Below are 9791 nucleotides of genomic sequence, written 5' to 3' on the forward strand. Positions count from 1 at the left end.
TTAATGTTAACACAACCCATTAATTTTGTCGAAAAAACAACGACATTGACTCAAGATACTTATCCACATGATAAAGGAGGTCTTGAAAGTCTCAAAAATATAAATAACTCATTTTTGACCCAAAAAAAAGTTACGACCTTTTGCCTTTGCACGGCAGTATTATTTCTTGTCTAATCTGGGGCCAGATATGGACCTCTCATATACCATTTCAATTTCCGGACATTCTATGTCATGTGTTTATAGCATTAAGAAGCTCAAACAAAAGTAACAAAAACATAACTTATTTTCAATAGATCATAAGTCTTAAAGGGTTAGTTCACCCAAAACTGAAAATTCTCTCATCAGTTACTCATGCACATGCCATCACAAATGTGTATAACTTTCTTTCTTCTGCAGAACTAAAATGAAGATTTTTCGAAAAGTATATCTCAGCTCAACTTTTGGTCCATACAATGCAAGTGAATGGGTGCCATAATTATGAAGCTCCAAAAATCATAAAAATCTGCATAAAATAAATCCATAATACTCCAGTGGTTAAATCAGTGTCTTCAGAAGTGATTTGATAGGTGTGTTTGAGACATAGATACATATCCTTTTTTACTATATATTCTCCTCCCTGCTCAGTCAATCTCCATTTTAAATTTCACATTCTTCTTCTTGTGTTTTTGGAGATTCACATTCTTCATGCATATCACCCCCTACTGGGCAGGGAGCAATATTTCTATGAAAAAAAGGACTTAAATATCGATCTGTTACCTGTAGGAGGTGGGAACCGGCTTGAAAATATAAAGAACATTTTTAATAAAGAACTTAAATGGACAGACACAAACACACACATATGATGGACAGCTGCCCGTAAACACTCTCTCTCTGTCGCACCACTATCCGCAGTCGGCCTTTATCCCTCTCGGAGGCTTGATTAGCCTGATAAGGGGCCAGGTGTGTAGAATCATGACCCGGCCCCGCCCTCCACCCTGTCACCCCCTTTAACTCCAAATCCAGATAAAAAACAGATTTTTCCACACCGTTCGGATTACACCAATTTGTGATGCTTCCATTTGGATTGTTCAGCGCCCCAGCCACATTTCAGCGCCTCATGAGCAAGATCCTCAGACTACATACGGGATATGCCACCAGATATCTGGACGAAATTATAATTTCTAGTAATTACTGGCAGTGGCATATGTAACATCTGAGGGCTGTCCTGAGAGTGCTGCGACAGGTGGGACTCATGGCCAACCCGAAGAAGAGTGCAATTGGGTGGGTGGAAGATAGGTATCTGGGGTTCCACTTGGATCACGGGAAGGTACGTCCACAGATTAATAAAACCACAGCGATTGCAGCCTGCCCAACGTCCAAGACAAAAAGGAAGTAAGGCAGTTTTGGGGCTGGCCGGCTACTACCGGAGGTTTGTGCCTAGTTATTCTGATGTCACCAGCCCGCTGACTGACCTTACTAAAAAGGGGACTCCCAATCCAGTACAGAGGACAGAGTCATGCCGACAGGCTTTCCTTAAGGTGAAGTCTGCACTTTGTGGGGGGCCATTTTACATGCTCCTGACTTCTCTGTCCTCTTTAATTTCCAAGCTGATGCATCTGACAAGGGGCTGGGGGTGGTGCTCTTGCAGGAGGATGGAGGGGAGGAATGGCCATACAGTACCATTGAGAAAGAGTGTCTTGTGATTAAGTAGACTGTCCTTACCCTCCGCTACTACCTGCTGGTGTGGGCCTTCACCCTCTGTTCTGATCACGCTTCTTTGCATTAGCTCCACCGAATTCAGGATACTAACGCATGGATCACCTGTTGGTATCTGGTTCTTCAGCCCTTTAAATTCGAGGTGATCCACAGAATGGGGGCATAGATGGTTGTCGCTGACTTCCTCTCAAGAAATGGAGGAGGAGTGGGGAGGCTGGATGTTGCGTGTAATGAAGTTTGTGTGTGTGTAATAAAGATGCACCTCAACTGTTCGCTGTCTCCTGACTCCTCCATTATCACAATGTGCTTTTTGGAGTGTAAAAATGTTGGCACCCATTAATTTGCATTACCTACAGAGTTGAAATATTCTTCTATGAATCTTAATTTGTGTTCTGCAGAAGATAAAAAGTCATATACATCTGGGATGGCATGAGGGTGAGTACATGATGAGAGATTTTATCCCTTTAACTATCTACATATTCCCTCAGTATATACACACAATTTACTGACCATTACAAACTATTCAATTCTTACAATAATTAAGTACCAAATCTGTCCAATTTAATGCATCATTATCTAAACTAGCATAATGTTCCAATTATATCACTTTCAACTGAACAGTGTTTTAAATATTACTCTAATTGCAACAGCTGGAAAAGGGCAACCCTTGCTGGAACAGACATTACTCACTATTAACAAATGCACTGGCTACAAATCAGAATTATAGTATGATGTCTAGGAGTTTGGGATTCTAAATAGCATGTTTACAAATGACTGCTTCAGGCATTAAAATCAACCAATCAGCTTAATTTCTGATTTGCAAAAAGAGGGTTTGTTTATTTGTGGCTGAAAGGGAGTGAAGCATATTCAGTTAATTGTCTTATTCAGAAAGTGAGAAAAATGTATATTTATAGTTGTCGTGGTTGATCTAAAATGTACTTGATAATCACATGAAATCCCCTCCCTTAAAGTTAGCTTCATTTGGCACATTAACCAGAGCTCCTTGTCTGACCTTTGTGCTTGAGTGTTGAGAGTGTCAGAGGTTTAGGTTGCTTGCTAAGTGAATACACAGATGGATAATAAATAAGATCTGCCTTTTTGGGGTTTACGTGAGTCACTTCACGTTAACACATATCCTCCCACCCTGGAATCCCCCTGGCTGTAAAATGCTGAAAAAAGAAAATAAAGGGGGAAAAAAGAATTAATTGTATTGAGAGTTTGGGGGAACTGTTCTGCAGGGATGAAGATTTATGTGGTAAGAAGGGAATGGTGTGTAACACAGCATGTTTATTGAGTTTCTTCTTGACCACTATATCCCATGAGGTCTCACTGCACCCACAAGAGTCCACACGACACATGAAAATGGCATGACAGGGAAGTGAGAGAGAAAAATTTCATTTCTTTCTACTCACAGAACAACAGGTAATTTTAGACTGAGAAAAGGAGCAGAATGGCATGAGCCACTGGTGGACTCAATTGTCCATGTTGAAAAAAGTTTGGTTAACATTATCCACCTGGATTAAATGCATAAAACGATGAATTTCAGTCATTTTGATTTTAAGGTTTCAATATTGTTCTGTGACTTCCCTCCTAAAATAACTGTTTTGGTCACTAGATGCAGTGTTTGGAATTTTAGTGAGTGCAGACTGATTTTAGCTAAATAATTTCAACCTACTGTTTCTGATTTCACTGTGAGAAATCGGAATGGTGACACAAAAAGACTGATATTGCTTTGGCTTTTTTGGGAACAATTTCCCTTGGTAGAGGAAAAATAGCCAAAATAACTGGCCATATTGTGTGTAAAATGTAAGTTCCTCGAAAATTACTTAATGTTCATAGAATGTTGTATAAAAGCAATATCACACTTTCAATCATGCTATTGTTCTGACTATCAATAAAACTGTGATTACCTGCAGTTATGGCCAAATTACAGCTTGTGTAATATTGCTTAATCAGCTATATTAAGTTGAAACTTATGTTGTTGTGGACATTCCACCACAAGATTTTTGTTATCTTGTGGACCCACGCATATTACAGCATTACACTGTGAGGACTGCCAGCCATATTTAGCAGCCTGAAGGGTCTGGCTCAGATCAAAGTTCACACACAATACACAAGGTATTCTTTAGCCCAAGGTCAATATAGGCACTGCCTGGTTTCAGGCCAGAGCATGGTGTAATCCACTGTGATTTTATGTACTCGTAAAAAATAGGAGATAGACCTTGTAGATTCTAAAGAAGTATTAAAAGAGAGGGTAAATAAAGGGAAGACATCTGTGTTGCTTTCCAGGGGAAAGATAAGCACAGCCCTGATTTTGAAAGATGTCAGAGCAGAGGAATAAATTAATTTCCAAATCCATGTGAGAAAACTTCTACTGGTAAAATAAACGAAGAAAGAAATAAAGCCAAAAAGTTGCCAAGTCAAACACAACTTTAAGTTACTTCAAGTTATCTGCAGACGAGAAACAGAGAGGAGCGAGAGAGGGAGAGATCACTTTAGGCAAAATGTAATGTGAACTGTGTTTCAACAGTGATGTTCATGTCAGTAGGAGTGAAAGCCCCAGAGAGACTTTGTCTGGACATGGAGAGTTATGGCCCATGTCAATGAATGCATGCTTTTGGCATTTATTTTTGCATGGTAAAATGTATAGCTCAGGGTCTTTCTCCCCTATCATTGTTTCTCTCTAGTCTGTCTCTTGGAGGAAGCTGGGGGAAAATATTTTCCAGGGACAACTGAACAAAACCTATTTGTCTTTGCAAAGACAATGCACCCAGTCTCTTTGCATATCTTGTTAGCAAGAATGTTTTGTTTATTTGTCCTTTTTGCTGTGTCAGTCGGTGTATTGTTCAGTGATATACAAAGCTTGATGAAACTATTTTCAAAGGCAGAGGGAAAAAATACACTAATTGTCCAAGTTTTGTCCGCAACGTAAGTTTCTCATTATTAACTTCTTGTTTGTAGAATTGTAAACACCTTACCTCTGGGCTTAGGCTTATGTGTTTACATACAACAGCACTCCGTTATCGCTTGTATTAATACTACACTACTAAAGCTAGGAAATATCTTTAAATGGATTTGAATGAACAACTTCAGCATTAAGGCTCATCACAGCTGACAAAACAGACTGATTAATTACACAACCCAAGGTGCTCATCTCTTACCAGACATTCCACATTGGAGAGGACGTGCTGTTTAAAATGGTGGAGGATATTGAAAAGACTCTCTATAGTGAAAGACCCCCACTTGGATGGCTACTTTTCCACTAAGAAAGCTGATCTTCATAAAGCTGACAGCATATCTGCTAGGGAGTGACAACAGGTGATCGCGCACACTCTATCTCTCTCTCTATCTCTCTCTCGTGTGCATGTCTGAGTGGGTGAGGAGCATTGTGAGTGTGGTGACTTTAACCGTCTGGGGTCAACGGAAGCGCCGGCACGTCCTGCTGGATATTTTCGTCATTACAGCAGAATCAACTTAAAATATTCCGTCATTTTTGGGTATACAGATAAGTTTAAGACATCATTAGAGACTATAAAGGGTCTACTTTTATTTGTGTAAATAAAATCTTGTGCTTTTGTAAAATAAAGGAAATAAAAAGGGTGAGCTTTCAGCAGTCTCTGTCTCCACACGCATATTTCAGAAACACATCACAAAAATTAACTGAAACTCTGCGAATACTTATCACACAAACATGAAACATATGTCTAAAGAAAGCTTAAAATGTCTACTTTTAAATAAAACTATTCCAATTTAAAACAAATATTCTCCTGCAATGCAATCTGTTTGAAACAAAGCGATGTACAGTTTTTACTGGTCTATCTAATTATCTGTGATGTGATCCCACCCACCAGCAGAGCCATTCATACGCTAATGTGCTGAGACGATCAATGCAAATGTACACGCCCCAGACTGTGAGGTTGTAAACACATTTCATACATTTCTGCGCATTTGCAATGATACACAGGTGAGAAAGCTCCAGGATATTATGGAAGATTTAACATTTTCCTCAGAAGAAGAGTGGGACTCGTTTGTATTTTGAAGAGAGATTTGATCCAGCAGAGGATACAATTTCAGACGAGTAAGTCAATTAGTTTTCATTAGTTGACATGCTATTTTATATATACATGTACATGTAAATTGTATGCTGTATGATATAAATATGATATGTAATATGATATAAAAATAATATGAATGTTTAGATTATATTTTATCTAGTGTTTAAAATGCCTCATTATCATCAACAAAGCTTTTGCTTGCAAATATGTGTTCAGGTTAAAAGGAGTAAAATACACTTAAAATATGCCCATATTAGAAAATCACCATCTTATGATTTCTGAAGGATCATGTGACACTGAAAACTGCAGTAATGATACTGAAAATTCAGATTTGATCACAAATTGCATTTTACAATATATTTAAATTGAAAACTGTTCTTTTAAATTGCAAAGAGTTCAGAATAGCAATGTTGTTTCTGTATTTTGGATCAAATAAATCTAGTCTTGGTTGATCTGGATGTGAACTTTAAATATGACAATTTCAGCTATATCATTTATGCAACAAATCATTTGGTTACGCATGTAACCTCCTGTAACACAGTTGAAGGATGGGCAAGGAGGAGGCGAGAACCGGCTTGTCAACATAAATTATATTTTAATGAGAAACTTAAACTCAAAAACACATAAACAAACACACATGACGGACATGTCCGTAATTCTCTCTCTCTCGAACAATCGTCACCGGCCGCCTTTATCCCTCGCGCGCCTCATCAGGCTGATTGGGGACCGGGCGCGCGATATTCCGACCGGCCCCGCCCCCCTCCGCTCCACACTCCTCCCGGCGTTATCTCAGGCCGGGGTGCCACCGGCATGACGTACACCCCCCCTATCCCTGGGGCGGGGTGTATCTTGCGTCCCGCGTGGTCATCCCCGCCTTCCTCGCCCTGGGAGGAGACAGGAGGGGAAGACAACAACAACAAAACAAAATAGGTGCGGGAAAAGGCCAACACGGTGCGACAGGGAGAGAGAGAGGAGAGAGAGAAAAAGCTCACTCACCGGTTCTCTGATGTACCGTCGCGTGGTCCTCGAACACTCCTCCACACTCAGGCGGACGACAGCCGCTCCAACACCGGGCGAACCGGAGTGAAACCGCCGACCCCCAGCGGGTAGAACGCGCCTCCGCTTTTCTGGCGGCAAATGGGGACACTCCTCCGCCCCTGGCAGCGGCTCTACCGCTCCGGGAGGTCGGAGAGTTTCTTCCCTCCTCCCCTCGCGGACGGCGGTCTTCCCTCGACCCCTCCGCGTCTCTGGGGACGGCAGGGCACTCCTCCGCCCCCGGCAGCGGCTCCCTCGCTCCAGGCGGTCGGGGTATCCAGTCCCCATTTGCCCCGCGGACGACGGCCGTACCCCGCATCCGGGCGGTCGGGCTACTCCGTCACCCGGCAGATGGCAGCGGCGCTCCCTGGGTGGACGGCAGTGTCGAGGACTCTGCGACGGGCATCCCTCCTCCTTCCCGGGTTTCAGCACCAATGTAACACAGTTGAAGGATGGGCAAGGAGGAGGCGAGAACCGGCTTGTCAACATAAATTATATTTTAATGAGAAACTTAAACTCAAAAACACATAAACAAACACACATGACGGACATGTCCGTAATCTCTCTCTCTCGAACAATCGTCACCGGCCGCCTTTATCCCTCGCGCGCCTCATCAGGCTGATTGGGGACCGGGCGCGCGATATTCCGACCGGCCCCGCCCCCCTCCGCTCCACACCTCCGTTCCCCGAGGGAGGGAATGACACGTTGTGTCGGAGAAGCGACACTAGGGGTCTCCCTTGAGCGCCGATATTCACCTCTGACCTATTGAAAAGGGCCAATGAGAGTTGGCAGTCAGTATTTACATACCCCGCCCCCGCATATGGGTATTTAAGCGGGGCAAATACGGAAGTTTAGTCAGGATTTTTCTGAGGAGCCGGAAATGGTCCGGCCACAACAGTGGCTCGGTTCAGCGACATGGCGGAGGAAAGACACAACGTGTCATTCCCTCCCTCGGGGAACGGAGGTTACATACGTAACCAAACGTTCCCCCTCTGTCGCTCTCTCCACGTTGTGTCGGAGAAGCGACACTAGGGGACCCATTCCAATCTTGCCATGTGCTGAACCGTGTACGTGAACCGCCGATACAGAGGCAGGCATGGATTTCATCCAGTGCCGCGCATCATCTGTACCTGGCTGCACGTACCCTTCCCCAATGCCCCATAAGAACATCGGAATCCTTCTAGTTATCCTAGGGGGGGGAACAAGGCGATGTTTGCCAACATGGGAACGGGCCAGCCTGGCTGGGCCTCTTTTCCCTCTATGTTTCTCGCATAGAGCAAGCACGGCCGGGGCCCTTACACGCATATAGGGAAGGGGGTCTTACCCAGACCCTGCGGAGACCACACCTGCCCTTTTTCTCGAGGAGGAAAAGTGGTAGACACGTCACACGGCCGTCTTAGGGCTCGTGTGGAAAGTATGGTGCGGTGGTAGATCCAGACTCGAAAGGGGGGAGTTGCTACAGCACGGCGACCGGGGCAGCTGTAACTGCCTAAGGGAGACACGGGGGTCCGCTCATACGGGGACAGAACCGTGGAATTACACACAGGGGGAGTCCGAGCAGGAGGCCTTACCTGTGGAGCACCTATACCAGTACAGGGTAGCCATCAGGATACCCGCAGTGGCTTGGGTCGGCGAGTTCCTCCTCTGAACCTCGGACCCGGAGGGCTGGGGAGGAATCGACCAGGGTCCCGACTCGGAGTGGGGCGCCCTGGGAAGAAGGCGCACTACTTTACCTTGACGTCAGGAAAAGGGCGCTGGGCGCAAGCGATCCACCCGGCCGGTCGGTCTACGTGTTACCGAGTTCTACGGGCTTGGACCTGACAAAACACGAGACGCAACCGACTCAACGTGGAGGTTGTAAAACCTCGCGAAGGTGTTGGGTGTTGCCCAACCCGCGGCTCTACGGATGTCTGCTAGGGAGGTGCCCTTGGCCAGTGCCCACGAGGACGCAACACCCCTTGTTGAGTGAGCTCGGACCCGCAAGGGTAGGGGCACGGCCTGGGTGTGATAAGCCAGCGTGATGGCGTCGACAACCCAGTGGGCGAGCCTCTGTTTGGAGACAGCATTCCCTTTCTGCCGTCCCCCAAAGCAGACAAAGAGCTGCTCAGAGCGTCTGGTGCTCTGTGTGCGGTCCAGGTAAATGCGCAGGGCGCGCACTGGACAGCGCACTGGACATAGCAATGAAAGGGCTGGGTCTGCCTCCTCCCGGGGCAGAGCTTGCAGGTTCACTACCTGATCTCGGAAGGGTGTGGTAGGAACCTTGGGCACATAGCCCGGTCGCGGTCTTAGGATCACAGACGTATCTGCCGGACCGAACTCCAGGCAAGTGTCGCTGACAGGGAACGCTTGCAGGTCCCCGACCCTCTTGATAGAGGCGAGCGCAATCAGCAGGGCCATATTAAGAGAGAGGGCCCTGAGTCCAATTGATTCAAGTGGCTCGAAGGGAGGTCTCTGGAGTCCTGCCAAGACTACAGAGAGATCCCAGGAGGGAACTAGTCCTGGCCGGGAGGGATTCAACCTCTGGGCGCCTCTCAGGAACCTGAGGATCAGGTCGTGCTTACCCAAAGACTTGCCGTCTACAGGATCGTGGTGGGCGGCAATGGCGGCAACATACACCTTGAGGGTGGACGGGGACAGCCTCCTGTCCAGCCTCTCCTGTAGGAACAGGAGCACTGACTTGATCGCGCATCTCTGCATGTCTTCAGTTCGGGAAGAACACCAATCTGCGAACAAGTGCCACTTTAGGGCGTAAAGGTGCCTGGTAGAGGGGGCTCTGGCTTGGTTGATTGTATTCACAACGGTCGCCGGAGAGCCGGCTATCTCTTCCGCATCCCGTCCAGGGACCAGACGTGGAGGTTTCAGAGGTTTGGGCGCGGGTGCCAGAGTGTGCCCCGTCCCTGAGAGAGGAGGTCCTTTCTCAGGGGAATTCACCAGGGAGGAGCTGTCGCGAGAAGTCTGAGTTCCGAGAACCAAGTCCGAGTGGGCCAGTAGGGGGCAACTAACGTG

The sequence above is a fragment of the Xyrauchen texanus genome, chromosome 4, assembly GCF_025860055.1.
Source record: "Xyrauchen texanus isolate HMW12.3.18 chromosome 4, RBS_HiC_50CHRs, whole genome shotgun sequence".
In the NCBI taxonomy this organism is placed as follows: Eukaryota; Metazoa; Chordata; class Actinopteri; order Cypriniformes; family Catostomidae; genus Xyrauchen; species Xyrauchen texanus.